Raw genomic sequence first — 12,755 nt, forward strand, 5'->3', positions numbered from 1 at the left:
TTTTTCCTTTGAAACGTTACCTGTAGAAAATTGAAATCCACATGATATTAAAAACATAATGTGTTATCAATTGTCTTTCCAACTGACAGAGCAGTAGTATTTCTTAGTCGTGTGTGATGGTAAGCTACATGCAAGTAGACATGTACTTGACATGATATGGTTCAAGTATAAATGTCCAGGGAAAAGGACAAGGCATTGCTCAGTGGTTACAGGCAGAAAAAGAAAATTGTATGACAGCAACAAGAAAGCATCCATAAAGTAAATGGCTTTCCCGTAATAGAGTGGTGTTAGGGGTTGAATCATGTCTCTCAAAAAGATATGTTTAAGTCCTAACCCCTGCTACCTGTAAATTTGACCATATTTGGCAATAGGGTCTTTGTAGATGTAATCAGGTTGAGATGAGGTCATAATCGATTAGGATGGGCCCTAATCCTATAAGACTGGTGTCCTATAAGAAGAGAAGAGACACTGACACACAAGGAGACTGCCATGTAACAAAGGAGGCAAGGATTGGAGTGATACGTCGACAGGCCAAGTATCACCAAGGACTGCCAGCAACACCAAAAGCTAAGAGAAAGGCATGGAACACATTCTCCCCTGCAGCCTCAGAGAGAGCACGGCCCTGCTGACCCGTTGATTTCTGATCTCTAGCCTCCAGAACCGTGAGAGAATAAATTTCTTTTGTTTAAAGTCACCCAGTTTGTGATAGTTTATTACAGCAGCTCTTGGAAGCTAATACAGGGGAATATCCTCTCAGTAATTCTACCTATAAATTATCTTTTCTTCAGAAAAATCAGCATATTTCTGAAACTCTCCAACTGAAGTAGAGGAAAATAAAATGAAACAGCATATACTCGTATTGGAGAAAAGCTAACATCTAACATGTCAACTTTGCATATCAGAACAGAAATAGCTACTGCAGAAAAAACACTAGTGATAACCATAAAAGTATTTTTTCAATTAGAATATTATTTGATGCAAACAAAAGGATATATGTGGGTGTTATATAGCATAAAACTATAACAAATATTCTTGAACCACCATGGAACCCAAGAACCAGCGAATTCACTAATAGCTCACTTCTCCCTTGGGTTCCTCTCCTGTCCCACTCTTCTGGCTTTTCTTCAACACTCCCCAACACACACACACACACCCCCAAGGAAAACACTGGCCTGAATTTTATATTTGTCATTTTCTTACTTTTTTGTTAATAGTTTTATCAATTATGTATGTATACCTACAAAAAGTTCGTAAGTCCCAACAACAAAAAATACGAATAAAAGATAAGTATGTGAATACAAGTGGGACTCAGAGGTGCCTCAGAGAGTGACATAGGAAGAAGGCAACACCAAAAAGTCTGACCAAGAAACAAGATTGGTATTTGCTGAGGACAATGCTCTATGGGAAAGTTGAAACCAGAACTATCTTATCATAATGGCCACATGTAATGTTTAATTTCTATATCTATATAAATTGTACATAGTGCATTTCAGATTGTAGGCCAGTTTTTCCTAAGTGATTACGTGCTTTGGTACAGTTCCGAGTTCAATGAACCCTTTCATGTATTATTATGGTAATGTACCTGACTCCAATGGAACCAATTATTTAGAGTCACCAATCAAGTACCTAGACAGAGAAGACCAGGTATGTAGAGCCACTTAAGAAATCAATAGCTATTCCTGTTTGAACATACCTGACATTACACCGTGTCTCTCTAGAATTCAGCTAGCTTGTTTTCATGGCATCCCTGGTCTCCTCAGCTCACTATAAGCTCCATGAGGGCAGAGATTTTGTCTGTTTGGTTCACTGCTGAATTCTCAGCACTTTGAAAAGTATCTGACACATACTAGGGGCTCAGTAAATATTTACCGAATAAATGAACTCCAGAGAAATTGGTGTCTCCCCAAATCTGGCCCTATTGCATCTTACACAGCCTGTTGCTCAGCAGGGTTTCTGACTGGACCTAGTCATTGTCTGTTTTATTCCTGTCTCCACGTATTTTCTCAACCTGTTCTCTCCTTGTGTTATGGACTGAATGATTGTGTCTCCCCAAAATTCATATATTGAAGCCTTAATGTTACGGTATTTGGAGGTGAGGCCTTTGGGAGATGATTAGGTTATGAGAGCGGAGTCCCGATGATGGGGTTAGAAGAGGAAGAGAGCTAGCCCTTTCTGTCTCTCTACCACGTGAGGACACAATGAGAAGAGGGCAAGCTATAAATCAGGAAGAGGGTCTTCACCAAGAATCTGACTATGCTGACACCCTGATCTTGAACTTCCAGCTTCCAGAACTGTAAGAAATAAATGTTTGTTGTTTAAACCACCCGGTAGATGGTATTCTGTTATAGCAGCGCAAACTGTCTAAGACACTTTGCCTATCCAAAAGTCCTGCCTAGCCTTCAACTTTCACCTATATCATATAGAAATATAAGATTATCCCAGAAATCATGAATTCCTATAAATTTATATTAAAAATACATATTGTGACTTTTGAGCTCTACTTTGCTCAAAAATATTGGCGCTGTCTCTATTCTTCCACATAACAAATATCATTGACTGACTACCATTTCTTGGACACTATTTTAAGGAATTTAGGTATATCAGTGAACAACAAAGAGTCTTGATGTTCAACAGGGGAGAATGATAACAAATAATAAATTATATAGAATGTTAGAAGGCATTAAGCACTTTGTAGAAAAGAAAATTAAAACAGGGTAAAGGGGACAAGAATTGCCGGAGTGAGGGTCCGGGAAGTTGCACTATAAATTGGGTGCAAAGTAGGCCATTGAGAAGTTGAGATTGGGGAAAGAAATGGAAGATATTCAGGAGGCAGCCATGCAGATATCTAAGGCAAGAGCATTCCAGGCAGAGGGTACATTTGAAGTTGAAGAGCATCCCTGCTGTATTCAAGGAAAAACGACACGACAAAGTGGCTAAAGCAGAGTGCACAAAGGGAAGAGTAGTAGGACATGAGATCAGGGAGAGAATAAGAAGCCAGATTATACAGGAGCTTGAAGCCCATGTTGAGTACAACATCTTTCACTTTAGTAAAAAGAGGAGCCATCCTAGGGTTTGATCTAACTTAGATTTTAAAACTGAACACTATGCAAGGACCATGACACAAACATCTCTTGTATACCCAAAGCTCTAGTGCAGTGTTGTGCTTCCATGTTGATTAGCCAAATGATATAGGACCACTTTCTTGCATCACTGTTCACTTTGCAGAAATCTCCAAAAAGAGAGCTGTAAGACCAGTCTGCCACTCTCTTAAGTAAAGCATTATACATAAAGGTAGGCACTGTTATATGCTGACTGAGACTACAGGCTCTGGAATCAAGCTGCATGGGTTTGAAACCCTGTTCACCATATACTAGTTTCAAAGCTTCAGTTTCCTCATTTTTAAAATTCCTACTTCCTAGAGGAGGAGGAGGTGATGTAAATATTAAATGTGAAATTCTATAAAAAACACATAGTATCATCCTGAAACAGGATAAGATGTCACTTGTGTCTGTATGATACCATAGTGTAGGTATAAGGATTTAATGAGATGATGCAAGTAAGCACACACAGTAAGCACTCCATAACATATATATTTGCATATCTCTATTATTGCTGTTAGTAAAACCAACTTTCAAAATACATTATTAAACATTATGCATTTTCAGGCAATAATTTAATAGACTCCATTGTATTTAGCATGCAGAATGAAAATGACAATTGCAGCAATTACAATTACCATTTTAATCCAATGCAGTTCAACAAAAGATTGGATACTGGTATGAACACTAATAATGTTTGCAGAAAATTCACCACAAAAGAAATTGCAGGCATCCGGAAACAAAAGGGTCGGAGAAAGAGCATAAATCAGAACGTTTCAGTTATTGATATCATTCCTTTTAAAATATACACCAAATGTTTCTTTTGGTTCACTGGACATTTTTCCTGAAATACATTGTTTATATAATATTTATAGGTAAAAATATTTCACTAAGGCCATGTCTAAGGAGATAAAATTGTCCTTTTGACATCTCCATCCCACCCCAATTATACCCCATGCTCAGGAATCAAGGAAACCCCAATGGAATATTAGCTGTAGTCATTTTTCAAGTCGACCAACAAATATTTAATCAATTTCTTGAAAAGATATATACTAGACATTATTTGAGTTCTTTCACATTATCACAAATTCTGAAATAGACTGGCATCTGGGTAAATTGCAATTTTGATATGGATAATGTTATTTTTTCCCTTATAGTCTGTTTGCAATGAGCAACCTACCATTTTATCTTTACCTAGAAGTTCTAGAGATTTTGCCCTTTAGTTTAGTGTCTAAATTGATTCCACTCTCTTTCCACAACTAATGACTGTATTCGGTTCATTTTCAATAAAACTTAACAACTAAATTAAAAAGGTTAATCAGGTTTAAATAAAGATGAAGGTGACATTTCTTCCATGTTTGTCTGGCTCCCAACCTGCTTTCTGCTAACTTTGAATTTTGCCTTCTGTGAAAATTACGCCCTCTAAAAACAAGGGTTGTGAAAAGGGCCATATGGGGCAAAATTGAGTTTTGGCATCCAAAATGTAAGAATATTTTTAAATAAAAACTTTATAACAAGTGAGGTAGCCATTTAATTAACATTTTAGGTAGGGGTCATTGCTTTTCATTTAGATGAAGAGAAGCTAAAAAGAAAACCCCAGGAGAAAATACGACACCAGAGCACTTTGCTAAACACTAAAAAATGGGCATGAGACAGTAACACGAGGTCTACACTGAATCCCATTGAAGGCAGTAATTAGCCCATGCTTCAGTATTTTGTACAATACAATGAAGCATTATTTTACCCAATATATCTTAATTAAAAGCAAAAACACAATACAATGCAGAGCTACCATCAAAGAGGCGTTATTGGCACTCACATAATACAGAAGATGGGGAAGGATTTTGTTTTCTTTCTTTGGCAAGAAAATTGGAACTAGGCATTCTATTTTCCACACAGCTCTCAATATAGAAGCCCATTTGTGTACCAAAAATTGCATTTGCACTGTAAATTATAAGGATGAAAGCCACAGAGAAAGAGATAGTTTGTTGTTATATAATTCAATAGTAGTAATGCTTGGATTTCTTTTCTTTCTCTTTCACAACAAAAATAATTATTGAAAGCTTGGTTTTTACCACAATGAGTTAGTTGAATATTCTGATGTACATATTTTATATTCCTTTTTCACTAGAACGCATTAATTACACAGTAACATTAAAATATACATACAAAATAATTTTCCTGTCACCTCAATTTTGAATTTTGAATATCAAAGAAGCCAGAACTGTCCACTGTGGTCTGTTCTTTGTAATTTCCTAATATGAGGGGAAAAAAAACAATGAAGTAAATTCTAGCCTATAAAAATTATGAACAAATTCTCTCCTCAGAATCCAGGTATCTCTATACTGAATATAAGCAAGGAAAAAAAAAAGGTAAAATGAAGATGATTCAAATAGCACCAAAGAGTCTTAATGTGACCATTCATACAGAGATTTCAGTCAACTTGAATGAGATCGTTGAAGAGTAGAAATGAAAACTGATTTGTAAATTCATAAGGGGAAAGATAACCCAATACTTACACTGGAGTCAACCATAAGACAGACCATAAGGAATGTCTGAGGTTCTAATATCGTTTATTTTACACCTGATATCTAAGATGTTATTTCTGAAAAAGTCCTCAAAGATTTGTGTAACAGCAATGCCTTCCCAACTGGGGAGCAAAATGAACAATGGTATACCAGCTGACTACTTCCACCCACAGTGCTGAACGAATCTCTCTAAATTACTATAAACCTTAAACTGAACTATGAGGGTTAGCTCATTCTAACTGCTCTGAAAAATGAGAAGAAGAGTCAATAATGTACAGTTTATCATTAATACAGTCTAGAAGCACTAATTACAGATGGAGAAGCAGAGAGATGAACTGAGTTTTCCCAAACCATATAGATAGTACCAAAAGGAAGACCAGACCCCAGGACATCTATTTCCCAAGCCCTTTTCTTCCATACCAACTTTACAAAGATGAAATGCTTTTTAATATCCAAGTCTACAAAAGATAAGTCGAGTGATCAAAACAATCAGGAACTTGTGAAGTAGGATTCAGTGCCCATCCTGCACCTGTATATCATCCTTCTAACAATTTCCCCACAGTATTGCGCCATCACACAGTGGAAGGGCAGATTTCAAAAATGTGTCAAGAACAGAAAAATAATGCTCTTTGGTAAACAGTTCATAGCTTATTTTATCTGTGTCTATTGGAAGAAGTACGGGAACTAAGCTAAAACTGATAATAAGATTGGATAAGAGGTTTAGATGGACAATGAAGAACTGTGAATCTCAAGGTTAATGGGTCTGCCTGACTCTAGGTGAGATATAGTCTTGATTTGGGCAAAACCAGATTAAATTATCAAAGTGTTGGATCTGATAAATGTGGCTGAAAAGCAGGGTAGATATACACATAAAAATCAATTAGTCTATTTAGACATGTCACCTAATCAGTGAGTATTAGCTATTGTTGATTAATTTATTACAATGTAGCAGAATGCATTTGTAAAGATATCTGCTTCATTAGATTAAAATATTGATGATAAAAACTGTATTCAAACCCGGGCAGTACCTACTAAAGGGCAGTGTAAGAAATGAGTTGGGTAGAGAAGCAAAAGGAGAAGCAAAAATGAGAGAAGTTGAAGGCTGAAATCTAAATAGATGGTACATATAAACCACATGAAACCAAGAAGCGGTATCCAGTGCTACTGACATGAATACATCTTCCCCCAATCTACAGGAAGAAGGAAAAAGAGAGAGACGTGAAAAGGAGAACAAGAGCCACGCTCCCCCATTCCTTCTAGCTCCTCTCTGTGTTTAATACCTGTTAGTGAATCCATTAGGAAGAGATCATCTCTAGAGGCAGAAAAGTGTAGTCACTTTGGAAAAGTCCTGCTCTGGTGATCTACTGTATCGTTTCCGTACCGGTGTTTTTAAGAGGTAAAATCTTCATGAGACAGTCTTAAGTCGATTTGAGTTTGGAGCTAATAATAATCTATTACATAGTATTTTTTCAGCGAATGAAGTATCTGCTTTCTGATTTTCATAACAGGCAATATATTTAAAGAACTCAATTGTGCACACTACAACTGATGAATTTCGTAGCAATATCCTCGTGGATCTCCGGAGTACAAATTTCCAATTTACCAAATCTCAGAGCTATTGACCATCATTTTGTATAGAAAATCTTAAAGGCGGGGATGACATTTTTGTATTCTTTTTATGCCCAAAGCCTGACAAGTGACTCGTATGTAGTACTTAAAATATAAAATGAATAAATATATGTGTAAATATGGGAAATAAATTTTAATGTGATGAAACTTAAAAGGGTTTGATTTTGTTTAAAAATGATTTTCTTTTATGTCACGGTTTAAAAGCCTATAGTTTCTTTCTTTTTTTTTAGGGTATTTCATTTTATTTTTAAGATGGGGAATATTTGACTATGTTTCTGTATTGATGAGAAATATCCAGACCCAGGATTACTTACAATTACATCCTTGCAACAGCCATACATAAGACATATATATCACAGTGTCTTTTCTCAATCTGGATATTTACATGAAAAAATCAGTATTTAATATGTGAAAAGGAATATGCTACCAAGCTTTACTTTGCAATTATTTCATTATATTTGAGGCTGAATATACATGTGGGTTAGTTAGCCATTTATTTTCTTTAGCACAAATTTTCTCTGAGCGTCCTTTGCTTTTGTATGGTGTTGTCAAGGTGTTGTTATTCCTGGTTTTGATTGCATTCTTTCAAACAAAGTATTGGAATTTTTTTCACAAAATGGTTGTTTGCCATTTAGCTCTTTTATGTAAGTATAGAAATGTTTGTGGGAAAGTTTATAAATTTTGTGTGGTCAGATCCATCAGTTAGTTATTTTGTGTTTCCTCCATTGCTGTTTTATTTTTTATTTTTCATTACTGAAAGAATTGAGTGGTCACTCTAATACTCCTTGCTTGTGAATCCTTGCTTTAAACAGAGAGTGAATGTTCTCCTGCATGAAAAAGCACATAGTTTCTTTTTTTATCACATAGTTTTTATACTTTTCTCTGTCCATTTGCTGTGATATCTAGGATTGCTTAAAAATAGTAATAATTGACTTTATTATGAATTTTATGATACCTCCAGAATTCAATCTTGAGATTAAAAATTAGGTCTTAATTATACCTATCCTGGGTGATCTACTCACCTGTATACATATTTGGATAAATTTGGTAAATAATAACTTCCTCTGCCCAAATTCTAAATCAAAGAAATCCCTGCCTTTTTCCTTAGAAATATGTGAATGCATTTGGGTGTCTTCCAGATTCAAGCCATAGTAAAGCAGACACTCTGAGACTTCCGTTATAATCTGAATAACTGAGGATTTAAATATCGTAGAATAAAATTCAAAGATTTCTTGCATCTATGTAGTTTGTGCCTAATTATTTCCTTAAATAACTTGATTTGATTCTAATTGAGATTGTTGAGATTTCCAACAGAGCTTTTATGTTTGCTTGTTTGTTTTTAACCACAGAATCCCTCTGTATTCTAAGAAATTTGACTAATGAGTGCAGGATGGTGAACAAATGCAGACTGAATACTGTCTGCAGAAAACCTCCATGTGGATCTGTCACCACCACGGCTGCTAAAACATTTAACTATTTTAGAAACAGTGAGGAAACTAAACGAAAAGGTAAATAATTGTCCTGTCATCTGAGCATAGGTATGTGTTTGGAATGAATACGCTTTCTGTCCTGGTCTGATCAGACTGCCAGAACAAAATATCATAGACCGGGTGGTTTAAACAACAGAAATTTATTTTCTTACCATGCTGGGGTCTGGAAAGTCCGAGATCAGGGTGCCACGTGGTCAGTTTATTGAGGGCTTTCTTCTCGGCTTCCAGACAGCTGTCTTCTCACTGTGTTCTCACATTGTGTGGAAAGAGAGAGATCTCTCTCTTCCTCTTCTTATAAGGCCACCAATCCCATCTGATTAGGATCCTACCCTTAATTACCTCCTAAAATCTCTAAGTATAGTCACATTTGGGGTTAGGACTTCAACATATGAATTTCAGGGGACACAATCCAGTCCCACAGCACTTTCTCTTTAACTAATTCCACTTTCAAAGCCCATGTGAGATAAATGAATGAATACAGACTAAGAAAAAGGCAAAGTCAGAATCCATTTTAGAGTAAGTAAAGGCTCTTAAATTGAAATTTTTTGTACCTTGAGCCATTATTTTTGCAGTAGTACAGATCTGACAATGGCAGATACCAGGAAAATCTGACCTAGTAGATGTGCTTTGTTACATACAAAATTGTTAAAATAGATCAACAGATATTCTCCCTAATTTTGTTAGTTTTAATTTAGTCTTCAAGCTATCCCTTCTGAGAGATTTTAAGCATCTGAAAATAGCCATCATATTTTTCCCATTTTAATTTTCTTGTCCTACATTTCAGTGCGCTCCAGTCCCTTCCTCCAACCTGCTGATTGCTGCGCCTAATGCGGCGGCACTATAGCACTAATATGATGCGCACTTCACTGAGAAGCTTTCTGCATATCATGCTTTTACCTCCTGTTCTATTTGCTGTAAACATAGTTATTTCCATTCTGTTGCTTTCCGTCACATATGGCATTTTGAAACAGTTAAATAAAGAGATTATCAATATTAGATCTATCTCAGCCGTAAAACCTACATTTATGGAGAAATATGATCTATTCAATTTCATTTCTGAAAGCCCAGCATCCAAGCGATGGTCATAAATTCACATGATTACCCTAAGCATTAGATTTTGCATTTGGATCACTATTTAACTAGAAAAAGAAATCAAACATTCATGCAAGCAAGGAAGCAGCTCCCTATTAATGACATGTGCAAGGAAATCGCGAAATATAAATGATTCTGATGAAGATCATCAATAAAACTTGACATCCAAACAAAATGACTCCATAGAATCTCCTTTTGGGACACGGAGCATGAGAAGAATATTAATATTTTGCCTAATTCAACATTTTTCAAGAAATCATTTTCTCTTTTATGAATTTGTTAGGGGAAAACTGTGAAATAATAGTAAAAATGATATATGCTGTTGTCTGTAAAAGTGCAAAATGCATATTGACCAACATTTAACTGAAGATTTCCTGAAAGAACTTCAATAACATCAATTATTTTAAACATAATATTATCATAATCAAGTCTGATCAGATCATAAGGAATTGTATACCTAAAACAGTCACTTAACAAATAAAACTTCAAAAAACTCATAATTTTAATGACTGCAGAAAATAAACAAGCTTATTTAGAACATTCCTTTGGTGAAAAGGAATGCGGTTTGCATATCGGAAAAATACGTAAGAGAAATTAATATGGCATTTACTTTTTGTTATTTTCTGGGAAACACATAAAAATTATTCTTTAACTGAAAAACTAATGCATTTGATTCATCTTTGTTCCTTCAGGCCATCTCCTAACAATACTCCAACTTATCAAGAAGAGGAAAGGAAGTCATCAAAGAGAGCTGCTTTCCTGGCACTTTAACTTCTACGTCGTTATTCTGGTAGTATATCCCTTAGAAATGCTGGGGACTAAGACATATAGATGTTATAATTGAAAACCAAACAGGGGCTAATGTCCACCACAGGGGAGATAATTAGAAAAATCATATATTGGGCTACTGTTGTGTATGATAATCAAGTAGAGCTCTATCATTTGATTGCAAGCCTCATTCAGTACAGCCCATGTGATCTTGGGCATGAAGTGATTAAGCAGTAAACATGCTTAGCTGCTGCTGGGTGGCCAAGGGGTGGCAGAGATGGGAGGGATGGTAGGCAGTTGTTTATTAACATAGCAAGGAAGTGTCATGGTGCTGAATAGAAGAAAAGAGAACCAAATTGAAGAACAGGACCCAGAGAAACTCAGAGAGGACACCAGGATATCACAGTCATTCCTGGAATTAAGAATAAAATAGGCAGCCCACATTTTACTGATCATTTTCTAGCCATTGGAAATATTTAATAGATTTTATAATTAAAGACTGAACTTCGAGATAAGCATAAGCCAGTGGTTATCATAACTACTAGCTGTGCCCATTTTCAAGTGCATGCCCACTCTACTAATGAATGAGAATCTCCTTTACTGGAGTCTTGCCACTATTAAAATGTTTCCTAGTAAATTCTGATCAACTATGTCTGAGGGCCTCTGGCACATGCAAACATAAACACTTTTGAAAAACCAGCACGATCTTCTCTGAAGCAAGAAGAGTTATCTGAGTAAGAATTTTGAGATAAGAGCAACCTGGGACACATAAAATTAAGGTCTAGAGCAGATCCAATAAAAATAAAGCATTTGAGGGCTACACACTTAAATGGGCCAGAAATTGATACTAAAATCCACTATATATTCTTTATAGCACATTTAAATGACAACCTTTCTGGCACATGGATCTGAATTGAAGGAACATTTTGAGTAATTTGTTTCTGTTTTTGTTCAAATGGCGACTCTCTCATGATTTTAGGACTTTCACAGGATTCCTTGGTATGAGTTTGAGAACAAAATATAAGGCTAGAAAATCTTTGGCCAAATCTTACATAGTGTATGACAGAGATCCCTTTGAAACTTGTTCCAGTCTATTACAAATCTTAGTCTAATATCTGAATATTTTATCTAATCACTGGTAGGGTAATTTATGCTTTTTTCCTTATTTCCTCCATTTCATCTCTTTGTAGGATGCCCTTTCTGTGTGGGTGAACCATAGTCCATACAACGCCATCTATGTGGTGAGTGCATTAAGTATATCTACGCTCTTTATGGCCACAGAGAATTTTATGAATAAATACAATTAAAATGTAAGGCAACCTAACACTTATACAAATGATTTGACCATCAACGGTTATAAAACATAGCATAGATTCAAGAATATGAAACTTCCCAAACCAGTGTGCCCTGTGGAAGAGTGTAAGAAAGTGTTCTTTCCTTCAAAGAGTAAGCCTATGGGGTAATTATGATAAATGATAAATGCCTGGTTTGCACAGATCCTTTGGAAAATATAATCTTCTCATATATGTTATGAATAAATGTGTTCCAATAGAGTTAACCACATTAGATACTATATCTCATGTTAAATATTAAAGGTGATAATTCTATAAGTTATAGATATTCAAGCTATGTTTTAAAAAGCCACTGTTTATAATTTTATATATTATATTTATTTCAAATACTGCTATAGCTTAAATTCACAAGATGAATTTCAAATCACACAAAATAATAGCACTTAAAAAGATGTATACTCTGATTATATTTTTAATGATTAGGGTTTAGATATTTTTCCTATGACTCTTAGATTTTCTGGAACATAGATTTAAATTTAAGGTCCTTAGTCTACTCTGATTACTCTGACAGGAATTCCTAAGAAATATTTTGAAATAGCGATCCAGAATATATGACATCACTACGTATCTGTCATTTAATGTTGTTCTTTTTAAACTATATCTCTCTGATACTTTTGTGGATACAAATGCTTGGTGTAGTTGAAGAATGCCTTACAAAATAATCAGTATGCTTATGGGTAGGAAAGAGACTTAGAATGTTCCTGTCTCCACTCAAAGATGACATGAACTCCATCTTCAAGCTGTGATCTACAGACCTAATCATTAATGCCTAACAGACATAGTCTTCCCAAATGATAA

Source organism: Diceros bicornis, chromosome 1 (assembly GCF_020826845.1).
Source record: "Diceros bicornis minor isolate mBicDic1 chromosome 1, mDicBic1.mat.cur, whole genome shotgun sequence".
In the NCBI taxonomy this organism is placed as follows: domain Eukaryota; kingdom Metazoa; phylum Chordata; class Mammalia; order Perissodactyla; family Rhinocerotidae; genus Diceros; species Diceros bicornis.